The sequence below is a fragment of the Chaetodon auriga genome, chromosome 23 (assembly GCF_051107435.1).
Source record: "Chaetodon auriga isolate fChaAug3 chromosome 23, fChaAug3.hap1, whole genome shotgun sequence".
In the NCBI taxonomy this organism is placed as follows: domain Eukaryota; kingdom Metazoa; phylum Chordata; class Actinopteri; order Chaetodontiformes; family Chaetodontidae; genus Chaetodon; species Chaetodon auriga.
Genome location: NC_135096.1, coordinates 5219501 through 5246708, shown reverse-complemented (window position 1 = coordinate 5246708; position 27208 = coordinate 5219501). Strand labels below are relative to the sequence as shown.

The 27208-nt window shown below is 43.3% G+C and overlaps 1 protein-coding gene and 1 long non-coding RNA gene across 2 annotated transcripts in view; both read right to left on the bottom strand.

Annotated features, from left to right (window-relative positions):
• Nucleotides 1-17528, bottom strand: part of LOC143315640 (uncharacterized) — a 105442-nt gene extending 87914 nt beyond the window's left edge. The window contains 2 exon segments of the mRNA XM_076722967.1: nucleotides 17248-17367; nucleotides 17464-17528. The gene's annotated coding sequence lies outside the window, so the exon portion shown is untranslated.
• A 549-nt stretch (nucleotides 17529-18077) lies between these two features.
• On the bottom strand, nucleotides 18078-19241 carry LOC143315714 (uncharacterized). Its single transcript, XR_013076167.1, has 4 exons — nucleotides 19198-19241; nucleotides 18945-19050; nucleotides 18464-18611; nucleotides 18078-18196 (listed from the first exon to the last, which is right to left on the bottom strand). It is a non-coding gene; the product is annotated as an uncharacterized LOC143315714 (long non-coding RNA).
• Nucleotides 19242-27208: the final 7967 nt, after the last annotated feature.

The window sequence follows — 27208 nt, the reverse complement described above, 5'->3', positions numbered from 1 at the left end:
CCAGGAGACACTAGAGGAGGAGCCAGTGACCCCTATGACCAGCTCCAGCATCAAGTCTGAGCCCTTCATGCCCAGACTCACACCCATTGGTCCCCATCCTCCATCCAGGTCCTCCTTCTACGTGCCCCTACGGCCACACGGTCTGCTGTGCAACCACCAGTGGCCCCTCCACAGCAGCCTACACCACAGTCCACAACATCAGCATCACACACACCCACACGCAGACCCACAAGACATGTAAACACCACTAAAAAAACTTAAGGACTGGGGTCTGTGTGTGAGAAAAAAACACCTGATCATTGGGGACTCTAATGTGTCCAGATTCCCTCCCTTCCAGAATCAGGACCTGCAGGTGGACAGCTATCCTGGGGCCTCTTTTCACCAGACCCTCCTACACAGGGCCGTCTGCACCACGGAGGTGGAAACGGTCATCCTGTCCTTCGGACTGAATAGCAGGAGGCAGAAGCCCCAGGACACAACGATCAGGCAGCTGCAGAGGGCCATGAAAGCGGCCAAGATCAGGTTTCCTGAAGCCACAATTTGGGTCCCGCTGATCAACGCCTCTTCAGCACTGCCACACAAGGAGCAGCTCAACCTGCAGGTACTGAATAACCACATTATGGAAAAACTATAACTTCATTCCAAAACTCCCCACCAAAGACTTCAGCACAGAAATGGATAAGATCCACTGGTCCCATCCTACAGCCGCTAAAATGTTTGACCACTGGCTGAACCAGGTAAACTAGAGGTCCCCGAGAGCCTGTTCTTTCAGGAGGGGTACAAAAATGTAATGATTTTGGCAAAACAAGACAAATTAACTAATGCACAATTATCCCTATTGAATAGAGGCCTAAATTTTATCCCAACCAGAGGCAGCAACAAAAACATTAGACCCCAGACTAGACTTGACCTCCAAAATTATCATAGGAGACTAAAATTACTGGCCTATTATGGTGATGAGGGTACTACAGAAAAACAGCCCTTTACTCCCAGCTCCAATTGGACCCCCCCAGAAGCAAAAATACCCACCCATATCAGAGATCTGATTAAATTAGATTTAGAATATTTAGAGAAACCAATTTATCCAGAAACATTTACTCAAATAATTCACATATTTCATAAAATACATGAGAAAAAACTAAGAAATAATAAACAACGTAATTATCAAATTGGAGACTCTGAACCTAGACTGAGAAGATTCTACTTACTTCCAAAAATCCACAAGGATCCGGCCAGCTGGAGTAAACCCTTCCAAATCCCCCCTGGACGTCCAATAGTCTCCAATTGCAGCAGTGAGACGTATAGATCGGCTGAATTCATTGATTATTATATAAATCCATTAGCTAAAAAAACATAAAAGTTATAATAAGGATACTTATGATTTCATAGATAAAATTAAAAACTTAAACATACCTACTAATTCTATTCTATTCACAATCGATGTTGACAGTTTATATACTAATATAGATACACAAGAGATTAACTTAACCCGTAATGATTTTGAATTCGATGGGAAGTATTTCCTACAAGTAAAAGGCACAGCCATGGGCAAAAAATTTGCCCCTGCTTATGCCGACATTTTTATGGCATCATGGGAGACTGCTGCATTGGAAAAATGTCACGAAAAACCTCTGCACTATTTAAGATATTTGGACGATATCTGGGGTGTCTGGACCCACTCGGAGGAGGAATTTACTCATTTTCTAGATACCCTAAATAACCACAATCCTTCCATAAAATTCAAATCCACAACTCACCACAATTTGGTCAATTTCTTAGATACAACCACATTTAAGGGACCTACATTTACAACACACAGTCAATTGGATATAAAAGTTTATTTCAAAGACACAGACACACACGCACTCTTGCACAAAAACAGTCATCACCCAAAACACACATTTGCAGGACTAATAAAATCACAATTGCTACGATTTCACAGAATATGTACACAGCCTGAAGATTTCAAACACACTACTCAGGTGTTGTTTTCCGCTCTGTCCAGCAGGGGGTACTCCAGGACCTTTCTTAGGAATAGTTTGAAGACTTTCCTCCAGGCCAAAACCATACAGATCTCCACTGCTCTGCCACTTATTCACCATCCACAGTAAAACTAGTCAGAAAAATTAAGAACAATCTGGAGGCCAACATAAAGTTAAATCGACCAAATAAGGATTTAAGAATAATCGCTGCATTTAGAAAAAATTAAAACCTTAAAGATTACCTGGTGAGGGCAAAGGTCAAACCAAGGCTGGATCGAGCAGCTGGCCCACAGAGCAACTATTTTAAGCGACAAGAATGGGTTTATGACTTTTATAAACAAAGGGTATCTAAAACTGCCAAACAGGGCAGTATTTCTTCTAATTGTGTATATTTAATGACAAAAAAATGGCAAAGAATGTGAAAAACGATATGTGGGTGAAACAAAATTATCCATACAAGTACGATTTACTTGTCACAAATATAATATTATAAGACAAAAAAAATACTGACCGGCATGTTGTTCAGCATTTCATCTCCCATGGCTGGGAGGGCATGCAGGCTCTGGTCCTTGAGAACAATCCGCACTGGTCCACGCCTCAGAGAAGGAGAGCTGAAAGAAATTGGATTAATAAATTGGGGACCACATATCCACAAGGCCTCAATCAAAGAATGTACTTCCGTGCCTAAACCCAACCTTCACCTCCCAGTCTAGCCCTAAACCCAACCACATCTGATCCTAAATTTAACCCCAACCCAGACGGTTATCCTAACCATAACCCCTAGAATATGGCCCTAACCCTAACCTCCATAACCCTATCAGTTTATTAATCTTAATCCTAACCCTATCCTAATCCTAACCTGCGGCTAACCTAAGGCTGCTGCAGTTTTGTACCTCCAACAAACCTTCACCAACATCCAGTTCTGCCAGTTGCACATTGTTATCATCAGGCTCAAACAGGAAGACTGAGTCAGATAAATCCATGTTGGATGGGACTTGGCACTTAACCCAGGCAACATGACCAGCTGGAATGACAGTGTCCTGTCTACCTGTTCGTAGGCGGCCGCACTGCACAGTGGGTTTGTCTGTCTGGATGAAGTTCAGCAGGAGCTCTGCTTTTTCTGTTGGTATCACCATGGTGCTGCTGAGCAGACTGATGAGAGTGGGAATCAGCTTCTCAGGTTGTTCTTGCATCATCTCCTCCAGCACATTGAAACCCAACAGTGGTCTTTCTAAGACAAGACTGGTACCAAGAAAAGGTACAGTTATTGACAGATTAGGGTCTTCATTCCCCTTTAAGTTGACTGTATGGGCAACCCAGCCATCAAATGGGAGAATGTCACCGTTCACAGCATAGATTTTCAACTCTTCTTCATCATCAATAATTTCACTCAGTGGTCTAACATTGGCGTCAGGTATGTACTTGTTTTTCCAGTCTCTATCAATCATGCTCACTTGAGCTCCCGTGCACTGACTGCTAAGCCATTTAGGTTACAATGGGTGAGAGCTTTTCTTCCAGTGAGTTTGGCTAAGCGTCCACTTTTACTGCTAGGAAAGTCTTGGGTAAGTACATTTGCTGTCATATTTGGCTGTTTGGGTTTCTGGTTCTCTGTCAGTTTGTCTTTTGTCTGACCGTTAGACTTTACTGCTTTTTCTTTATCAGGTTGACTAGTGTGACGTGTCAGGTTGGGACAGTGGTCAGGACCCAGTCACTGCTTGTCCCTCGTCAGGGACCGGCTCCAGTTTCCCTAACGTGTCGGCTTCTTCAAGCAGCCCACCGCTCGGTGGCCTTCATCACCACAGTGGAAGCAGTGACTACAATCAGGACGATTTTGTTCAACACACTTGTCACAGCCATATAATTTTTCTCTCTTGTGGTCAACTTTTGCTTTCCAGTAGTGGCTGACTTGTTCTGACTTTTGTGTCTGTATTGACTGTTTCATTAGCTCAACCCTAACCCTAACCCTCTTCAACTTTCTCTGTGAGCTGCTGGATCATGTCAGTCTTAGGTGATTTACTGAACTTTCCTCCTTGACAGGAGAACACTGAGCAGCATTAACATCAAGCTGAACACTGTGCACATTTGTGAGTCTTTGGCGGATGGCCAGACCTAACCGTCGCTGCCTTTCACTTTCATCACTCATTACTTTCTTATCTGTTTCAGAATTGTCTCATCAGTCTCATCATCATACTTGTGTCCTAGGCCTTGATACACAGTATGGAGAAAACACATCTTGAACTGTGCTTGTATTGTACTTCACATCTGTATCAGTATGTTTTGAGGCCAGCAAAATCTTTTGTTTCAGTCCAATGACTCTGTAGAGGAACTGTTGAGGGGTTTCATTGTCTTTTTGCTTGGTGCACATTAGCTCTTGAAACAGCTCTGTGCTACTTTGTGGGAATGGAGAAAACCTTTGAGTTCCTCCACAGTCAAATCATCTTTATTCATCAACATGTCTTTGAAATTCCCAGGTTTGATAACTCTGAGGACAGCTCTTACAACTTCTGCTTCACTGAACTGCTCCTTTAATCCTTCTTTTATTTGGCGGCAGACGCTGTTGTAGCTGATGGCTGACCCCTGGTTTCCAATCTGATCTCCCTGAACCTTAAATTCTCTGCAATGGAGGTAAGAAAGATCTCTTAAGGAGACTAATTTGTCATGTGTCAATGGTGTAGTATATTCAGTTGGACATCTAGTGCTTGAAACATTTTTACTCTGTGACATGGACTGTGTTTTTGCAGGTGACTGAGGTGTAGACTGCTGCGTGGGTGTGGGTATGTACTGCATATTTTTTTTACTCAGCTTCTCATAACTGGTAAGTATTTTTTGTAGTTCTGTGTCTTGTGTGACCACAGCTGTAGTGACTGTACTGTGGGTGCCACTAGCAGTATCAACTTCAGTACCCTTATTATCACTTACCACTGGATTGACATCATCATTAGCTTGACCTACTTCAACACTGACATCATCAACTTGAGAGTTTGAAAATGAATCACTTGAAACAATATCACCTGCTACATGCACTTGTGGATCAGAAACAGGACTCTGGATAGCCATATCAGCAACGTCTTTCAACTCTAATAAATGTGCCATACCTGAATCCTCAGACTGTACATGAAGCTGCTGATGTAGTCAAAACACTCCTCCTCATCCCCCGACTTGAGACAAGACTGGTCCAATCCTGGCACTGGACCCACTGACATGGCAATCTGGAACAGTTCATCTGCAGAGAGAGCAAGCAGGTCCTTCTTGATGGTCCACACCAAGTCTGCCATGGCTGCTTCCCTATTCCTCGCACTGGGTCACTCAGTTCAGAATTCCAGTACAGTACAGTGGTGGGTTCACACAGCACAACTCTTACTCTTCTCCCATCACAGGCAGCACGCACAGTAGATCATGGCTCCATCAGATGCAGTTGGTACAGGTAAACGATGTTTCTTCATCAGTAGACAGAGATGATAGCAGCAGGAGAACCTTCACACTGGATGGTGCTCACTGGTAGCATCACGTCACTGATGGTTAAGGTCACTTTTGGTCCAAGGTTCCAGTATCACTGGATCAGCCTCCGGCAATGTGGTGGGGCTGATCCCGGACGAGCCCCCAATAAACTGTTACACGTACCGGGCTGTGGCACCCGTGAACAGCTATTTGTCCTGTAAAACAGGGAAAAATGGTCAGGCAGGGAGACGTGTCTTGACTCCACTGAATCCTCTGTCGTTATGAGGAGAAACCAGCAGAGCAGCGGTCATGGCCAAAGGCTGGTGTAAACAATGGTCTTGCACTGCCACCTACTGTCATAAAGCCGTCACTGCAAGCTACTGGCTCTGACTCACAATCAGGTTACTTTTTCACAAAAATAAGTATTTTCCAAATAAAATAAAGTGCAGACCCAATCTCCAAATATATACAATAAATACACAATAAAACAAAATTAACTACATCCACACAAACACACTAAGAGGGCATCACATACTAAACTGTGGTTGTCTAATATATAAATAATTTTGATGAAGTGTCAGATTTATGGGGCTTTGGTTACATTAAAAAAAGATTTGATTGTAGGATTACTGATGGCTGCAGCAAGATGCAGGAAACCTCCTTTACAGGATGCCAGAGAACATGCTGCCAAGGGCCTGGACAAGACAGTTGGCAGTGAAATGCATCAGCTCTTATAAAGGTATGACGTTTGTATTTTCATTCCACTTTGTTTTTAATTTTCAGTTCTATCACAGCTTACCTTTTACTAGCACAGAGACAAGAAATGGAAAACTGCATAGAGTATGGCAGTGCATTTTAGGGATGCAGCGATAAACCGGTTTTTCTATTAATCGAGCTTTAAAATGTCATGGTTATTTAATCCGAAAAGCTCTGCTACAACGAGTGTTTCTGTTCTCACTCTCAACAAAGGGATTCGTTTTTTTATTATTCTTGGCACAACCTGGGCTTTCAGTGAAATGTAATTAAAAAACAGCAGCAAAGAGGCAGGTAGTCTGTATCTTGTAGGATCTTGTAGACTTCCAGCACTATACAGGGGGGTCAAAGTAATCGTATTTCAGTTAGTTAAAACACCGTGTGAGAGAGATGTTATCATTTACTTTCCATTATTTTTTTGTTTTGTTTTTTACCAAGACTTAAAATAAACAAACAAAAACAATAATAGACAGGAGCTTTTTCATGTTTTGTGTTATTCATCTTTGTTTCTTTTCATTCATTATCCAAATTCCAATTGCATACATTTCTTTTGGACACTCTAGACATTGCATCCAAGTTCCGACTCTGAGCGTAGCCTCTCTGAATGGGACCAGTGTTCTATCCCAAGGTTGAGGAGGACCGAAAGCATACAGGTAAGCATCACACAATGTGGGAAAATGTTTAATGCATGTGCACATTTCATGACTCATAGTTGCATCTTGTGTAAAGTGTGCATAGTAAATGTTTAATTAGATTACTGACTATAATTTCATTTACATTTTTCCTTTCTGAAGATGAACGACCAGCTTCATTTCGATTCCGATGAGCTTTATGACTGCTCAGATGACAGTGGAGAGGAATATATTCCTGAAACAAGTACGGATAATTCTGATGGTACAGACACAAGCAAAGTTATTGAGCCATTTGAACAGAAACAGAGCGTGCTCAAATGGCCAAACTTGAGGAAGATGGATGACACTGGAGATGGATGTCACTCACCAACAGAAGTGAACAGTGGCTCCTCAAAGCAGGTCTTTAACAGAGGACGCTCACTCACAAGGGAAGGAAGCAACTCTGGTATGAGACGTAAAAGGGAATGTTCAAGCAGGGTATCCTGTCCTAGAACACCAACCAGTAGTGGTCACTCATCAAAACAGAATGAAAGGGGAGACACTGAAGCCCTGTTGGAAGACTCAACACCGGATCAGGAGCAAAATCTTCCTGACAGTTCCTCTTCCCTCCATACAAAAGATGGAGTGTCTGATGGTTCACTCACCATACCTGCCGTCGATAAAGGGGAGAATGGGTCAAGAATATACAGCAAAAAGCAATATTGTTTGTACTGTAATTTGGGAATTGGAAAAATGGCAAGGCATTTGGAGCGTGCTCATCAAGATGAGCCAGAGGTTGCACAGGCTTTGTCCTTCCCAAAAGGATCCAAAGAAAGACGAATGCATCTTGAACATTTGAGAAATAGGGGCAACTTTACACACAATGTTGATGTATTACGTGGTGGTGTTGGAAGTCTTGTTCCTCGCAAACAACCAAAACAGGATTCTCAAGCACAGAATTACCTCCATTGTACATATTGTCAGGGCTTTTACTCCAAGAAAGCCCTTTGGCGGCACATGATGATCTGCAAGTTCAAGCCTGATGAGCCACAAAAACCTGGCAAATCCCGTGTCCAGGCCCTCTGCACATTTGCTTTACCTCCATCACCTGGTGTCAACGAAGAACTTTGGAAGCTGGTAATCAATACGGTCCAAGATGAAGTTTATTCTGCAGTCAAATCTGATGTCTGTATCATGGACCTCGGTTATCATCTGTATAACAGGCTTGGATATGATGCTGGCAAACATGAATATATTCGGCAGAAATTGAGAGAACTGGGAAGGCTTCTGGTATGCGCAAGGAAAACTACTCCTTTGACAACCATTCAAGACCATATCAAACCTGCAAATTTCATGCATGTTGTGCAAGCAGGGAAACATGTGGTTGGCCACGACAGTGAGACCAATACACACAAGTGCCCAAGTCTTGCTCTCAAAATAGGATATAGTTTGACAAAGATTTCAGAGCTCGTTGAAAGCCGTGCAAATGTACGGAACGACTAGCCTGCAGCGAAAGATGCCCGAACATTCCGCAGAGTGTACACAGCCAGATGGAATGAACTGATATCAGCTGCATCACTGAGAACACTTCAGGAATCGAAGTGGAATGCCCGGCTGTTACTTCCATTCACAAAAGATGTCCAGACTCTCCATTCTTATTTAGATGTGCAACAACAACTTTGTCACAGTAAGATGTCCACAGAGACATCCGTGCAGACATGGACACAGCTGGCAAAGACGCAAGTCATTTTGTTCAACCGACGGAGAGCAGGGGAGGTGTCAAAAATGCCCCTCTCTGCATATTTGTCTCAGAATCCATCTGATCCTCAGGAAGATGTGAATGTAGCCCTTTCGGAGAAGAAACTCTGTCAACACTTCAGGAGGATAAAGATAAGAGGAAAAAGAGGAAGAAAGGTCCTTGTGCTTTTGACCCCAGCAATGCAGCAAGCATTGGATCTGCTTGTCAGCAAGCGGCAGGAATGTGGCGTTCCTCAGGACAACATTTACCTATTTGCAAAACCATCAGCTTTTACCTGCTACCGTGAGTCTGATTGCCTTCGACACTTTGCCAAGATCTGTGGTGCAAAAAGTCCTGTAAGTCTCACCTCTACTAAACTACGCAAACAAACAGGAACTTTTTTTTTTTTTTTTTTTTTTAATTGGATACCAGCATTTCACAAACATCCAAACAAAATATACAGTTATTCCACAGCTGTTTTCCTTATTTTGTTTTATGGTACATTAGAACAAAGAACCAGAAAAAGAACATCCCCCAAGAATAAAGAGGGAAAGAAAATAAGTAAATAAATAAACAAATGGGTAAATAGATAATAGATAAATTAAAGATGCCAAATGTGCTCACTAAAAAATTTTATTTTAAAATAATAATAATAATAATAATAATAATAATAATAATAATAATAATAAATGTAAAAACTGTTTTTGAATGCGTCACATTAATTCAGTTAGGGTCCAGAGAGGTGAGGGTGTTACATATGTGATGAGAGGTTGCCATCTTTTATAAAAAATTGGCTGTTGAACCTCTTAGAGAAAATTTAATTTTTTCCAAAGACAAAAAAGACATTAAATCACTTAACCAGGAAGTCGGAGGACGAGCATTTGGGCTTTTCCAGTGTAACAGAATACGCCTGCGGGCTATGAGAGAGGCAAAGCGACAACATCAGAGTTTTTCTTAGACTAGTTGGAGTACGAGGTACCCCAAAAATGGATATCAGTGGGCAGGGTTCTAACTTGACACTGAGGGCATTGTTTAACGACTTTAAAAAACATGACCAGAAATTGACTAGTCTGGGACAAGAAAAACATGTGAACATGGTCTACTGGGGATAAACCACATCTATCACAGATATCACTTGTGCCTGGAAATAGCCTACTAAGTCTGTTTTTTGTGAAATGAATTTTGTGGAGAACCTTAAATTGGATTAAACTAAGGCAAGCATGAGAAGATGTAGAATTGACCCTGATCAGTGCCTCTCTCCACCACTCATCCGACAGATCGAAGCCAAGCTCCTTTTCCCAACTCTCCCTGACCCTCGCAAGGGAGGACATGTTTGAAGAAGATACGAGGTCAAATAGTATTGAAATCTTCCTACGAGCCATTGGAAGAGAGAGTACCTCAGTAATAAGAGATCCCATTGGAGATTGAGGGAAAGAAGTAAAGTGTGTACGAGCATAGTTCCATGCTTGGAGGTATCAAAACATATGATATTGGGGTAAATTATATTTAACACGGAGATCATTAAATGTATTAAATAAGCCTTCCGAATATAAATCTGAAAAACGAACCAGACCTCTCTCCCTCCACAAAACGAAAGCTGCGTCTGTACTGGAGGGGGAAAGAAATGATTGTTGCAGATAGGGCTTAATGGGATGGGTGCAGAAAGTTTGAAGTTTTGCCTGAATTGTTTCCAATTTTTCAAAGAGGAAAGTACAATTGGGTTGTAGGGGAATTAATTATTACCTCTAAATTAACGTTGCACTCGTTAATAAGAGTAGGGGCACCAACCTTCCTCAGCTAAGAAGGATTTTGTATATCATGTCTTGTAATGCTGATGTAGTGAAAACGAATGAACCAACAGTAGATCAGTCTGATAATCTAAGGCGTAAACTCTCAGTACAGGGATTGCTTATATCCAGCTCAAAAGGACACCGTCTGACAACGACTTGTATGCAAAAGATTATTTATTAAACACAATAATGAAATGAATATGAATCATGGATAATGCGATAGATTATATGGATGAGGTAGATTAACAAACACTGCACAGAGGAACTTATGGCAAGAGAATGGTAAAATGAGTTTGGCGATAGTGAGAAGTAGGTTTTTAAAGGGAAATGGGGACGCAACTATGAACTTAATTTGTGGAATGAACGATTTAGAGAATTTAGACAAATTAACAATATCTCAACCTCACGGACCAACTCTTATTCAAAACCGCTTGAGTATGCCTACTTTGTCAGTGACGCTCCTGTAGATGTCTGCTCCGAACTGACACGAAGAGGCTCCGTGTCGCCGTCTGTCACTCTGATCTGCACAGCGGTCTGCCAGACGAATCAAGCGAACCGCTGTTGAGAGCCGATGTTGGACAGGGATGTCTCGGGAGCTGAGGGTCTTCGGTGTCGGTCAAAGATGAGGAGCGGCTTCTGATGGTTATTTAACCCGGACCAGCGGGTCAGCAGCAGGCTGCAGGTCTTCGGTGCCGTCAGTTAGTTGGCAAGACTTTTGACTACTAATAATAAGATTGAGAAACTCTTCGATGGCCGGTCGAAAATGTCTTCAAAATTATTATTACGTGACTAGACTTTAACAACAGAAATAGGAATTATGCGGCTTGGCGTGGCGAGCAAAACTTAAAGTTTCAAGAAGAAGATTAGAAAAGTGCGTTTTCTGCAGAATTAAATCAAGCTACTCTGTGTAGTTGTGAGCAGCAACAAAAAGACTGAGAAAACGACGGAGCGGAAAAATACTTGAAAACTAAAGACTTAAAGAAACTCCGCGGAGGACACAGAAGAAAGATCAAGGCACGAACTTACAGGGAAAACTCAAGAACTCTACTACACATAACAGAACAAAACGTAACTAAAAACTAAACACAAAACTGAACTAAAACTGAACACAACTGAACTGCAGTCCGCTGTGCGTTACTGACTTTATCCTCGCTCCAGGGCGTGTCTAATCAATAGGTCGCCACGCATGTGGGATGGTTCGCAGACGCGCAACGTGATTTCATTTCACAGAGCAAGAATTAATTAATGATTCATACGAGGGCTCATCTGCTTCTCACTATGGTCAACGAATATATTTTAAATGGTCAATTTTCAATGGCACTTCAACAACATGCGTGTTCACTACATGCGTTAGACAATTCTTATGAATAATGACAACATTCAACAATAAACATGGTAACATTTTCTAATACTAATCCTAATAAACATGATGACTAAGGGTATAACTACTTTAATATGATGAAGGAATAAAGAAGAGCAGACTATATTTGCCGAAATGATTATCGCTATTATGGTTACTTATTAAAAAATGTCTCCCGCTAAGCACATCCAACCTAACCGCTATGAACCTCTAGATGGCGGTATGGTTCCATGGTAGAATCACAGTTTCATCATCCTGTAAATTAGAAACACCAGGAAAACATTGTTATTGTACAGATCACGAGCTTAGCAATGTAATGACATTTACAATTAAATCAAACATAGAGATTTGGTTACTTTAGTAGGTTAAGAAAAAGGCACACAGACATACAGAACAGTTTGCTTCAGGAATGTCTAATTTACAACCCATCAGCATTATCTGGTTTGTAGATTCCTTTGAGACATGGCATTCGTCCATCCAGGCAGTTTTATTGTCCTTAACTCCCTTAATGGGCTATCAAGAAAGAGTTAGCACCTCCATTAGAACGTCCTGAGCAGATGTAAATTTGAAGTGAAGGTGTTATCAGTGACTCTTGTTGCCCTGAAAGAATGTGAAAAGTTGTTCTACAACCAGACATCTTGTCTCTGCCTGAGTTCACACCTTCCTGTGAACCTTCCAGATGGTCAATAACTCTTAAAAGTCTGATTGTTTTATCACTACACTTCTCCTGAGGAATGCAAAGAGGGGAGAAGAGGGTCAGTTACAGACCAGTTCTGCTACAAATATCATCTCAGTATTGTGTTTATCCAATTTAAGAGTGGTATTGTGGAAGTTTATCTGTGTTTAAGAGAGTAATAAGTGGTTTACAGAGTCTAAAGCATATGCTATTTCAAAATGACTGCATTTTATTTGTTTTATATATTTATCTTATATTATTATTTGTTGTATATTATTTCATTTTAAAGAACGCAGGGCTACATTCATATACATATAAACAGATGTGAGAAGGTGCAGGTTGATGGTTTGGATGATATGAAGTATATTTATTTACTGTGAACTTGCTGCGTTGTCACATTCGTCTGCAGTTCACTCTTTAACGCGTCATGTTCCTCCGAACAGAAACTCTCAGTCCTGCTGTGTGTTTAGCTCCATTAGCTATTAGATTTATTAGCTCTGTTAGCTCTATTAGCTCTGTTAGCTGTAAGCTCTATTGGCTCTGTTTGCTCCATTAGCTGTTAGCTTTATTAGCTCTATTAGCTCTGTTACTGTTAACTCCTTTAGCCAAACACATGGCAGGACTCTACTGTCCATCAGCTGCTGACAGCTAACAGCAAACTAGCTCTCCTGCTGATTTCAACACAGATTTGTTGTTCACAAAGTAGCTGCTGAAAACATGTGAACAGACTGAACTGTGTAGTACTGAAATGTGGAGTTAGACCCAGTGGTGTAGTCCTCTTTATTGTAGAGGGTATACTGTACTGTACTGTACTGTACATATAGTATGGTCTATAGTGCAATGAAAAGTAATGCAATATCTACAATGATTATATATATATACATATATACAGGTGGGAGAAGGTGCAGGTTTGTGGTTTGGATTATATGAAGGATCTCCTGGGTGATACAGGCCTATCCTTGGGTGTCTGAATACAGTTCCATCATCCCATGCTCCTTCCAGCCTGAGCAATATGGGTGGGGGGATGTTTGTCACATTAAACTGCAGGTCACTCTTTAACGCTTCATGTTCCTCTGAACAGAAACTCTCAGTCCTGCTGTGTGTTTAGCTCCATTAGCTGTTAGATTTATTAGCTCTATTAGCTCTGTTACCTCTGTTAGCTGTTAACTCCTTGAGCCAAACACATGGCAGGACTCTACTGTCCATAAGCTGCTAACACCTAACAGCAAACTAGCTCTCCTCTTGCTGATTTCAACACATATTTGTTGTTCACAAAGTAGCTGCTGAAAACATGAGAAAAGACTAAACTGTGTAGTACTGAAATGTGGAGTTAGACCCAGGGGTGTAGTCTAGTTTATCGTAGAGGGTATACTGTACTGTACTGTACATATAATTAGCTGTTATAATAATGTTGCAATCAATGATTAACTTGTAAAACAAACCACCAAAGTATGAGCCACAAGGGGTGCAGCTATATTTGCATCTATACTGTAACTCATTGTCGTCATCATCATCATTGTCTGCAAGCACCCCCAAAGTGAACAGGGAACACTGTCTAGTTGTAATGTGTTAGTTAAATTAAAACAGTGCAACACCTCAATACCGTATTGATATCTGTAGTAATTCATGTTGCGCCACTGACATAAGAGATGATGAATGGTAATAATCAATCTTTGAACACCTTTTTTAAACAGTATTTACAAAGTGTTCAATGGGAATGAATAAAACAACCAAGAAAGAGGGAAAAGTTCACATAAGAGAGTTTGCATAAACGTTAACAAATATGAATTGGAGGTAACTTTGAGAGGTTGGGATGAATGAAAAGACACAGATGTAATGGGAGCCAATACTTTATATCTGTAAACTTAAAAGCAATATAAAACATGGTTAATATTAATGAAAATTACTGGATTATACATACATACATACATACATATAATATAAAGCAGACAAAAAGTCTAAGAAAGTTTAATATATATAATGCTGTAGTACTACCTTTCAGCAACAGCAAACAGCGACGCACACTCCTGAAAAGTTCACCTCGTGGGGACTGCAATTATGTGTGTGTCCTCTAGGGGCGCCTAAATATACGGACGCACAGTTTTTTGTCAGGTGAAGCGTGCTGGTGGGGACAATTTTTTTTTTTTAAAAAAAGGAAAAAAGCAAGGGGCATGTTTCAATACTGTTTTAAAGTCAATGAGCGGGTTCTGCCCGTGAGGACCTCATTTTTTGTCCCCACGGTGACATGAGTCCCCATGGGTAGGTGTACAGTCAGGTCAAAGTCCCCACCAGCATAGAAGAACAACACACACACACACACACACACACACACACACACACCCCATTCTCCTTTTTTGGTTTTGCTTCAATGTAAATCCTGAAAATCTATTTCAAGGTAAAAACAAAATTTCAACCTCCTCCTCTGCCCATGGTACAAAACGTTTTCCTATTTCTTTTTTTTTGAATAATTGTAAACGACTAGTGTAAACAATGAATCGTTTACAATGTTGTTTCCTCACAATGATTCACAACACCTCGTATTGAAGATTGCCCTCGTGGAAACTGGATGGAGTTGCTGAAAACTTTCCCTTAAAGGACTTGTCAACTGCGATAGCAGTGAAGTCCAGTATGAGTTACAGAGAAACATGGAGGGAGTAATTTTGACATAACTCAAAAAGTCTGAAGGTGGCAAAGGGTCTGAAGTCTGAAGGTGGCAGTCCAAAATTTAAGGGGGCCAAGCCAGGCCTGAGCCCTCCCCACGAAAAGACTTCTGACTTGCTCCACAGTCAAATAAGAGTTCCTCATTCACGTCAATGTTCCTGGTTGCGAGGAAAAGAATGATATCTGTTTCCTCCCCATCTGTCACCATAGTGAACAACCTTGACCTTAGGTTGGCTGCTTTTCTTGAGTGATTGATCAACCGGCCAACAGTCTGCTGTCCAGGGTGGCATTCACAAACGGCTGAATGTGCGTCGATGCACATGGGCTGCCCTCTTTTGTCTCTGTAAAAGAACATGTATCCAGTCTCCTCCTCACTGGTGTTCTTGTGGATTTTCTTGCCCTCTTTGGCTGTGGTGACCCGCCCGTGGTAGTCACAGACCACCTCACCAGTCTGGAATCTCCAGGTCGTGATGACACCCTTGCCCTTCCCTTCAACGGCGTTGACTAGAAGCCCTCTCCACTTCTGCGATCTCATCAGCTTCTGGATGTGGAGTCCATGGTCGCGTCCTCAGCTCCGGAGGGCTTCCACTCTCTGATGATATTGGCAGCATTGGGGATGTTGCTCGTCCATCCCTGCTTTGCAATCCAGGCGCTGACTCGGTTTTCCGTCGGCAGACGACAGCAGAAGTATGCTGTCAAGAAGATAGGATGATGTTCGTCAAGAAGACTAAAATTGACAACATGTACGTAGCACATGAACATGTACGTAGCATTGTTACTTGGGGAAAAAAAATGCTATTAAATATTGAAAAAAGAAACTCACCAAGAACATGCTGCTTGCGCAGTTTCATCTGCGCCTTCAGCCAACGCTCGTACAGGGCCCGCTGACAGTCAGGGGATGCTCGTTCCCGCTCAGTCTTGCTTGGCACATCCCCATCCAGAGTCACCGGGTGATGTTCCAGCAGTCTGTCGTACGCCGCTTGGACATCCATCTGCACATTTCCAACGGTGCGAGCAGCGCTACGGACACGACGAGCACCACTACTGGTACCCTCTTCTGCAGAGTCAGCACTACAAAAAAAAAGAATCAAGGTTATTATAAGAAGGGTATAAGATTTGATGCTTACAAATTGTTGACTGTATTAATTGTGTTGACAAATATGAAACATGCTTACCTTGAGTCATCAGCTAGCGCACCTAGCACATGACTGGCCCTCACAATGTTTTCTGTCTCCTTCATTCTTAATGTTTCTCAGCCGTCGCGGTGGAGTGTGTCAGGTAGTCGGCCACTAGAGACTTGTCGGCGTCGGTCAGAGTCTTGGTGGCCGTCTCAAACACTCGCCGTGCCACCTGGCTGGTCACTGATTCAATCTTGTATCTATAATGAGAGTTTAAACATTAAACATTCAAAATTTTTATAAGGATTTCTCACCGGAGTACCAGGTACATATCGGAGGTGAAATGAATCATGGTGGTTTGCTTACTTGCGGTGCAGTCTGTTCAGGTCATTGGAGGCGTTGTAGATGGGCCTCCCCGTGGAGGAGATGAAAAATCTTTCCTTGACCTCTGCGTCATCGCTCTTGCGCTTCTTGGAGTTTAGGAGTTGTGGCCGCACCCTTGTGTAGAACATGTCAAACCACTGTTGGCAGAGGAAAAATATGATTGAACAAATATGAACAAATGCATGATTCACAGGTGACTAACTAAAGCTGAGTGTCTCAGCATGTAAGGTGATTCTCCCCAAATAAGGAAGGCTGTGTGGTGACTTGTAAAATAAAGTAATGGGGTTAGGGTTACACCTACACTATGGTGTATAGCCTATTTGACAGCCCTACCCATGGTGCATTGCTACTGCACTGCACCATAACAAATAAGGATTGCGCAGTTGTCACACTTCAAAAGAGTAAAATAAGTTCCAAAAAAAAATCCTTCTCAAAGCAACATTTTTTTTCTCTAAACAAACACAAAACAATTATTTTATCTCTTGCAGTAATTCTGTGTTTATATACATCAAGGCCATTTTGCATTAGCTGAGAGCCCTGTCTGAGATTAACAAATAATTTACTCAATCTGAGAAGGGCACACCGCTGCTGATAAGTGAGATTGTGACGGTGCGAAAAAAAGTTATAGGGAAGGTCTTCGAGGACAAGGACGCGATGCAAAAAAGTCATTTCTAATGTAGTTACAATTGATTAAACACATTCCTGGACGTGCTTTGAACATTGAATTTGAACTTACAAACTCCTCTTCCTGGGACAGGGCAAACATGGCCACTTGCTGTGCTGCAGTCTTGTGCTCCTTCACTCCAATAACTGCATTGCCCAGTGTGTCTTTCTTTCTCACAACCCACTCCTGTACCTGCACAAAACAAGGATATCATGTCGATTAGTAAGGGTACTGGCAAAAAATGTCAAGACAAAAAAGACAAGACAAAAAGGGCACAATAATACTCACAGTCATGTGCTCCACCACGCCCGGGCGCTGGAGGTGTCTCAAAATCACCACTGCCTGGAGATAGTAAACCACAAAGCTGCACTCGGTCAACTCCAGGGTCACGTCCTTGTCCTCGAAGACCTTCCCTATAACTGCCAAGAAGTCCTTCTTGGCAGCCCTCAGCACAGCCAAGCAGTCACGCGGTGTCAGCTGCTCTTTTTCAGTCAACCGGCCGTGTCTATGAGGAAAAGGGATAAAATGTATTAACAGATCATGACATTACTTGCCACATTGCTCACTTATGTGAACTGTAATCCAGCTAGCTGCGTGCAAACAATTAAACTTACCTCTTTTGGGTGATCTCTTTGCTCACTTGCTTGGAGAAGGACTTCTGCAGTGAGCCAATGTAATCAATAAAGTCCTTGCAGTCCCCATGGAGTGTCTGATCCTCTCGCCTCAGGTTGGTGTTGATAGTGTGGTACATCAAGAATCTGTCAGAGGACGTGCAAGTATTTTAAGTATTTGCACATATTTAAGCTCAATTACGTTTATTGTCTACACAAGTGTTAAAAAAACCCACAACAAATGCTACCAACCTTTTCAAGCTCTTCAGGTAATTTATCTGTGTCTGTTTTGTGGGTTTTGCCCTGGAGAGCTCACAGAGGTCCTGCCGGATCTTCTCCCTGTTCCTGACAAACTGCAGGGATGGCTGCTGTGAGTCAAAGTAGTACAGGTACCGGGCAACGTTTTCAACCTGAAGAGCGAAGATAGATAGATAGATACTTTATTCATTCCAGCATATTCAACAAATTTAAAGTAAAAGACATGCAATAAATACTCCAAAAGCAAAAAAAAAAAAAAAAAAAAAAACATGCTAAAAAACATGTTAAAACATGTTACATTGTCTTCTAATCATGACTATTTTGCAAAATCATCTTCTTTTACTTTATATATATATATATTTTTTTTTTTTTTATTTTTTTTTTTGGATGAATACAGAATGTTTTATGGTAGTACTCACCTCCTGTTTAAAATTTTCATTGCAAAGCTCCCTCTCCAGGTACAGGCCAAAGTCCTTCAGCAAGGGATAGTCCAGAGAGTGCCTCTGATAAAGTCCCCTCTGTGCCATGAGCTTCCTGTTTTTGGTCGTCCACTGCACAGTCGAGACACTGCAATGTGGGAAAAGCGTTTTGTTATAAAACTGTGTGCTAAGATGGAAAGCTAAGCTTTAAAATGGGGAATTACTCCAGTTAATCAGATCTTGCAAGCCTGAAACACTGAAGACTAGAAGGCTGAGAGCCCTGCCTGAGACTAACAGCTTATTTACTCAAGCTGAGAAGTGCATCACCGGTGCTGATGATTCCCAGACTGAGTGAGGTTGTCAATGTTTGCAATTTCTTGAAAATAAAGTCATTTCCAAGTTACAATTAATTAAACGCATTCCTGGAAATGCCTAAACATGTTAACATGAGAGCCCTGCATGAGATTAACAGATAATTTACTCAAGCTGTCTGTGTGGTTGATGGTCTCGCTATAACATTGGCATTGGGGAGTGGTGGAGGGATGCCGGTCACCACCATGTGACGACGCTGCAGCTCCTCAGTCAGCCTTTGAATTAAAAAAAAAACCAAAAACATAATTTAGACAATTATATGCAATACAATTGAAAAATTTCATGCATTTCAGAGAGTAAACAAGAAGTGATGTTTGGAAAAAAAAAAAAAAAAAAAAAGAGTGAAAAGTTCTTCCACAAACCTGCTGAGTGGATCAGCATCATCCAAAATTTGGCGAAGCAGCACCAGAAGATCATGGACATCCTTCTTGGCCTTCTCCACCGCTGCACCAATGGCTTCTGGCGTGCTGTCTTTCATGCAGACTCGGCGCAGACGCACTGACAGGAAGTCCTTGGTCTTCAAGCACAACGGGCAAAGGAGATAGTGCCTGTTGGGCTTCCTGGACATGTTTCTCTTAATCTGAAAAAAGAAGAAAGAAAGAAACAACAAACAAAGAAGCAACAAACAGCGGCAGGACAAATGTAAGTTGAAGAAGAAAAGCCAGCAGCAAATAATCCTTCTCCTTTCATCGGCCTGTAAAGCTGTAGCAAAAATCTCAGAAGAAAAGTCACTGGCAGAAAAATCCTCAGGAGAATGTCACTGGAGTGACTAGTAACTGTATCTGTGGTCTCAGGAGAAAGTACACACAGGTAACTGTACATAAGCTCTACCCATGATGCATTGCACCTGCGTGGCACCTGCAAGTGCACTTAATTTGTTTCACCTTTCTGGTGTCTTTTCTGCATGGCAGAAAGTGACTGTCAAATATCAAAAGATGATATGATGTAAAAACTGTGGATGCATCAGGTCTGCGTACTGTACTATGACATCATTTGGCCATCAGGCTTCATCTGTGACAACTGTTTGAAGAAGTCTAACAAAACAACAAAAGAGAACATGTTTTCATCCATCAGATCACAGGTCAACAAAGGGTCTGAACAGTGCATATGATGCCCATTGTATTTGACAACTGTGCATATGATGCACAGGCAACACCCATGAAGCATTGCACCTTTCTGGCACCATAACAAAGATGGAATGTGTAGGTGGGGTAGAGTTAGTCACTGCAGTGACTTTCTGCTACATTATTACTCGAGGGTGCTGTTGACCTTAAACAAATCTTTGTGTTTCACTTGATGATGCATTGCACCTTTCTGGCACCATAAGAAAGGTGCAATGTGCAGGAGAATTACAGCCGAAGCACTGCAGATTAAAAACATCCAGCTTGCTGACCAGAAACAGGAGTTCAACAAGCATCCCTCCAAGATTAGCGTGTGCTCTCTGTTCCTCATATGATGCACAGCTCAACCAAGCTCCGTGCTTGAAGCATTGCACCTTTCTGCATGCAATGTGCAGGAGGTTTAGAGTTAATCCCTGCAGTTGCTTTACCTATGATGCATTGTACATTTGTGGCTGTCAAATAAACCATCCATTTGCCAGCCAGAGCACAGTCTTTAATAGCTCTGTGCATAGTACACCTGTCTAGCACCATAAGAAAGATAGTTAGTCCCTGCAGTGACTGTCCGCTATCTGTCTAATACACTGTGCATCATATGCACACACACAAACGCCCACGCCCAAAAAATTTTTATATTATCTTTATCTTTATTTATCTTTATTTTATCTAGATGTGAGTTCATTTTATTTTACTTTATCTTATTTTATTATCTTTTCTTTTTCACACGGGGGTTGCAATGCAAATTTCATTGATTTCACAATAAAAGCAATCTTGAATCTTGAATCTTGAAAAAGGAAAAAGGAGGATGACGTTCTAGTTGCACGTGGCTTTGAGAGAGGACTTGAGCCAGAGAAGATCATTGGAGCAACTGACTCATGTGGAGACCTAATGTTTCTAATGAAGTGTAAAGACTCAGAGGAGGCTGATCATAAGTGCCCAAAGATAGTCATAGCCTGGCATGAAGACAGTGACAAGAAGGTGAGGGATGCTGTCAGTGCATGAGCGCACCACCTCAGGAGGAAACAGGACCTCCTCCACTGCAGAGACTGCAGAGTCGGATATTTTTCACACCCAAACCTCCCATCCTCCCTCTTTCCCATGTCCAACAAAGATGCATAGACAGCGGACACAGTCGTTATCTCAAGGGCCCAGACTGCTGAGAAGAATCATTAGACAGGAGGAGAAACTGTAGCAGACATGGGTGGTATCAGAATCAGAATCAGAATCAGAAAAAGTTTTATTGCCAAGAATGCTTTTACACATACAAGGAATTTTTTCTGGTGAAATTGGTGCATGACACATCTACTAAAATATGACACATCTACTAAAATAAGAGCATAAAAAATAACAATTTAAATATATATATACAAGTCTGTTATTGTTAGAAACACAGTTCTGTTTTTCAGAAAGAAGTCCCAGTTGAGCGTTAATGTAACGCATAGAGTTATATTTATATCAGTCAGTGTGACAGAATGAGTCCGAGGTGGAATGTGAAGAGTGTCGGGGGGGTTCCGGGCCTTGTTGGTAAGGCTGACAGCAGACGGGAAAAAACTGTTCTTGTGGCGTGAGGTTTTGGTCCTGATGGACCGCAGCCTCCTGCCAGAGGGGAGTGGCTCAAAGAGTTTGTGTCCGGGGTGAGAGGGATCAGCCACAATCTTTTCTGCACGCCTCAGGGTCCTGGAGGCGTACAGGTCCTGAAGAGATGGTAGATTGCAGCCAATCACCTTCTCTGCAGACCGAATGACACGCTGCAGTCTGCCCTTGTCCTTGGCGGTGGCAGCAGCGTACCAGACAGTGATGGAGGAGGTGAGGATGGACTCAATGATGACTGTGTAGAAGTGCACCATCATTGTCTTTGGCAGGCTGAATTTCTTCAGCTGCCGTAGGAAGTACATCCTCTGCTGTGCTTTCCTGATGAGGGAGCTGATGTTCGGCTCCCACTTGAGGTCCTGGGAGATGATAGTTCCCAGGAAGCGGAAAGACTCCACAGTGTCAATAGTGGAGTCGCAGAGGGTGATGGGGGCGGGTGAGGCTGAGTTCTTCCTGTAGTCCACAACCATCTCCATTGTCTTTAGAGCATTGAGCTCCAGGTTGTTCTGATTGCACCAGGTCACCAGATGGTCAACCTCCCACCTGTAGGCGGACTCGTCGCCATCAGAGATGAGTCCGATGAGGGTGGTATCTTCCGCAAACTTCAGGAGCTTGACAGACTGGTGACTGGAGGTTGCAGCTGTACGTGTACAGGGAGAAGAGCAGAGGAGAAAGAACACAGCCCTGGGGGGATCCGGTGCTGATGGTCTTAGTGTTGGAGATGTGTTTCCCCAGCTTCACGCACCGTTTCCTGTCAGACAGGAAGTCTGTGATCCACCTGCAGGTGGAGTCAGGCACGCTCAGCTGGGAGAGCTTCTCCTGAAGCAGAGATGGGACGATGGTGTTGAAGGCAGAGCTGAAATCCACAAACAGGATCCTAGCGTAGGTTCCTGCGGAGTCCAGGTGCTGGAGGATGAAGTGGAGGGCCAAGTTGACTGCATCGTCTACAGACCTGTTGGCTCTGTAGGAAAACTGCAGGGGGTCCAGGAGAGGGTCAGTGATGTCTCTGAGGTGTGAGAGCACAAGGCGCTCAAAGGACTTCATGACCACAGAGGTCAGGGCGACGGGTCTGAAGTCATTAAGTCCTGTGGTCCTTGGCTTCTTGGGAACAGGGATGATGGTTGAAGACTTGAAGCAGGCTGGCACGTGACATGTCTCCAATGAGGTGTTAAAAATGTTTGTGAATACTGGAGACAGCTGATCAGGGCAGTGCTTCAAGGCAGATGGGGAGACAGAATCCGGTCCAGTTGCTTTCCGGGGGTTCTGTCTCTTGAAGAGTCTGTTGACGTCTCTTTCATGGATGGAAAGAGTCGTCACTGAGGTGGGTGGGAAGGGGGGGGGGGCTTTAAGGTGGGCATTGGTGGAGGTGACTGGAGCAGGAGCTGTTCAGAGGTGTCGTGGGGGATGGTTGCTGGACTGTCCCTTTGCCTTTCAAAGCGGCAGTAAAACTGGTTCAGGTCGTTGGCTAGGCGTCGATCGTTGATGGAGTGGGGGGCTTTAGGCTTGAAGTTAGTGATCTGCCTGAGCCCTTTCCAGACAGACGCAGAGTCGTTAGCTGAGAATTGGTGTTGGGGCTTCTCAGAGTACAGCCGTTTAGCCTCTTTCACCGCCTTGCTAAACTTGTACTTCGACTCTTTGTATCTGTCTTTGTCCCCACTCCTGAAGGCCTCTTCCTTTGCCAACCTTAGCTGCCTGAGTTGGGCTGTGAACCAGGGTTTGTCGTTGTTGTAACTCACCCTGGTGCGTGATGGAACACAGCAGTCCTCACAGAAGCTGATGTAGGACGTCACAGTCTCCGTGTACTCATCCAGACTGTTGGTAGCAGTCCTGAACACATCCCAGTCAGTAGAGTCCAAACACGCCTGGAGATCCTCCACAGCCTCACTGGTCCACTTCCTTGATGTCCTCACTACAGGTTTGCAGAGCTTTAGTTTCTGCCTGTACGCAGGAATCAGGTGCACCATGACGTGGTCAGAGTGGCCCAGTGCAGCACGGGGGACGGCGTGATAAGCATCCCTGACGGTGGTGTAACAGTGATCCAGAATGTTCTCCTCTCTGGTCGGGCATTTGATAAACTGTCTGTATTTAGGGAGTTCGTGGGTGAGGTTACCTTTGTTCAAGTCGCCAAGGACAATAACTAAGGAGTCCGGGTTGATCCGCTCCACACGCAGTATCTGGTCCGCGAGCATACGCTGTGCGTCCTGCACGTTGGCTTGCGGCGGGATGTAAACGCCGACCAGAATGAATGAAGCGAACTCAAGGGGTGAATAAAAAGGCTTACAGTTAATGGTGAAATATTCCAGGTCAGGAGAACAGTGCTGCTGGATCACTGTCACGTCGTTGCACCAACCACTGTTGATGTAGAAACAGATTCCTCCACCTTTAGTTTTGCTGGAAAGTTCCGTGTCTCTGTCCGCGCGGTGGAGTTGGAAGCCAGCCAGCTGCAGCGCAGAGTCCGGTATTAATCCACAGAGCCACGTCTCGATGAAGCACAAAACCGCAGATGAAGACAAGTCCCTGTTTTTACCCAACAGCAGTTTCAATTCCTCAAGTTTGTTGGGCAGTGAACGCACGTTAGAGAGAAATATTACCGGTAACACTGTACGTAGGCTGACGCTCCACCTCCACTGCCCCCAGTAGTCTCATCTGTTCCGCTGGTGAGAACACAGCCCGATGAGTGTCAGACCAGTTTTCCTGAAGTTTTTACTGCATGTGCGGTAATGCGTTCAATGACACGTGACACTCCTGATTCGGTCTCTGAATCTGTAAAAATTAAAGGTGAGGTGTCAGATTCGTTGTATTTTTCTTTGTCTGACGGACCTCTCTCAGTTTCGCAGGAAGAGCTGAAATTGGAGCAGTGGGCGGATCCTTCTCTGAATGGTTTGTTTGACATGGTGTTACCTGAGGATGAGGAAAAAAATAATTCTCATTGTTATTTTTTGCTGAATGAGCTTGTAGTGAGAAAGTGGGTGCCTCACGGAGATGACTTCGTTGGAGACCCCATTATCCAAATTGTTTTACCTCCAAAGTCTTCTCTCAGGTGTTGAAACAGCTTCACATCAAGCATAACAAAGCCTCTGCGTACCATGCCCAAAGTCAGGGTGCTTTGGAGCGTTTCCACCAGTCCTTAAAATCATTGCTGCGCTCCTATTGTGTGCAGATGGACAGGGATTGGGAGGAGGGGTTACCCTGGTTAATGCTGGCAGCCAGAGATGTGACACAGGAGAGCATGGGTTTCAGCCCAAATGATTTGGTGTTTGGTCACACTGTGTGTGGTCCTTTGAATGTTCTGAGTGATCAGTGGAAGGATGCCGAACCACCTACAAATCTTATTGATTATGTGAATGGTTTCTGCCATAGACTGTTTGCTGCCGGAGAGTTGGCAAAGAAAAACCTGACACTTGCTCAGACTAAAATGAAAAAACTGTACGACCGGCATGCTGAGCGCCACATATTTAGTGTGGGGGATCAAGTCTTAGCGTTGTTACCTATTGTGACTTCTCCCTTTCAGGCTAAGTATTCTGGTCCATATGAAGTGACAAAAGTAGTCTCTGACCACAACTATATGATTTCTACTCCAGAGCGTAGAAAGAAAAAGCAGCTGTGTCATGTCAACTTGTTAAAACTTTATTATGCTCGTGTTTCAGATGACACCGACGGTGAGAGTGCCTCAGGATCTCCGCACTCTGCTTGTTCGGTGGGGAGAGTGTCCACAGTTTATTCTCCACAGCCAGTGTCTACTGAGGTAGAGGATAGTTTACCTTGTGTTGATCCCACCATTCCAAACAGGCAGATTTATGTAATGTCATAAAATCTTTTCCTTGTTTGTTCAGTGACACTCCCACGCAGACAAATTTAATTGAGCACGATATTGATGTTGGAGATGCCCAGCCAATTAGGCAGAGATTTTACCGGGTGAACCCTGAAAAACGTAAATATCTGGATGCTGAAATAAAATACATGCTTGACAATGACATCGCCGAACCTTCCTCCTCCAGTTGGGCTTCCCCTTGTCTTTTAGTGCCTAAGTCTGATAACACTCCCAGATTTTGTACCGACTTTCGAAAGCTAAATGCTGTAACAAAACCAGATTCTTTCCCGCTTCCTCGTATGGAGGATTGCGTCGACCAAGTGGGCCACGCCAAATATGTCAGCAAGTTCGACCTCCTAAAAGGTTATTGGCAGGTCCCTTTGTCCAAGCGTGCGCGTGAGTTATCTGCGTTTATTACTCCGACTGGTTTGTATTCTTACAACGTCATGCCTTTCGGGTTGCGTAATGGCCCTGCCACATTTCAGAGACTTATGACAAAAGTTCTGGGGGACTTGGAGGGGTGTACCGTCTATTTAGACGATGTGGTTGTCTTTTCTGACACGTGGGTTTCCCATGTTGAGCGCATACGTGCGTTGTTTGCCCGTCTGGCTGAAGCGCGTCTGACCGTTAATCTCGCAAAGTGTGAGTTCGCCAAAGCAACGGTGACGTATCTCGGTCGGGTGGTGGGGCAGGGTACTGTCCGTCCCATTGAGGAGAAAGTGAAGGCAGTGGCGTGTTTTCCTGTTCCTACAACCAAGAAAGAGCTCATGCGTTTCCTAGGTCTTGTTGGTTATTACAGGAGCTTTTGCAGAAACTTCTCTGATGTAGTCACACCCTTAACGGATTTGCTTAAGGCAAACGCGACTTTCGTGTGGACTCCTGCTTGCCAGCAGGCAGTTGAAAAAGTTAAATCTTTGTTGTGTAATGCACCTGTTCTCTCTGCTCCTAGGTTTGATCGTCCCTTCGCTCTCCAAGTTGATGCCAGTCACGTGGGGGCAGGGGCGGTGCTGTTGCAGAGTGATGAGTTTGGTATTGAAAAACCAGTGAGCTTCTTTTCTAAAAAGTTTAACTCATACCAACTTAATTACTCTACCATTGAGAAAGGGGGGGTGATGCAGGTGAAGGAAGGAGGCTTAATAATAGGCATATTGCTCTAATGAGCACTGTTGTGTGCCACTTTGTGCCGGCTCAAGTCGCTATAACAGCGAGCTTAGCTTCCACTGCTTCCCGAAGGACACCGAACTTTGTGCACAGTGGCTGCAGAAAATACCCCAAAGGTAGACTGGTTTTAGCAGCAAACGCAGTGCCAACACTGTTTGAATGGAACAGGTACACAGCAACCAAGACAAGAGCCGGTGTTTGGGATCGCCGCCCTCGACTGACATCAAGCCCAGAAACAGGCCCGGGGGAGACTGAGTTGATTGTTGAACCTGATGCTGCTGAACTCATGGTCCCAATGCTGGTGGACCACGACTACGGGGCCAATTGAGTCGCTAAGACAACAACTCGAAACACAACATCTGCAGAGCTCATTTGGGCTCCAGCGGTTTGCTTCATCACCAGAGGACATCAGATATTACACTAGGTAAGATGATTTGTAAGATCAATATTTGAGGTTACTTTAATAGATTGCATCTATTGTCTGTTTTAGTGTATTCCTATTTCATCTATGTCGTCCTCGTTCTAATGTTGAGCTTGTATGATAACTAATTCCAGCTATAACACTGAATCTATATTTTAGATTCCCCTCATATGAGCATCTGATGGCCTTTTGGAACCTGATCAGTGAAGCTACAACCAAAATGGTTTGGGTCACCAAAGCGAGGAAAAGCTATGCCACTAGCACAACAACTG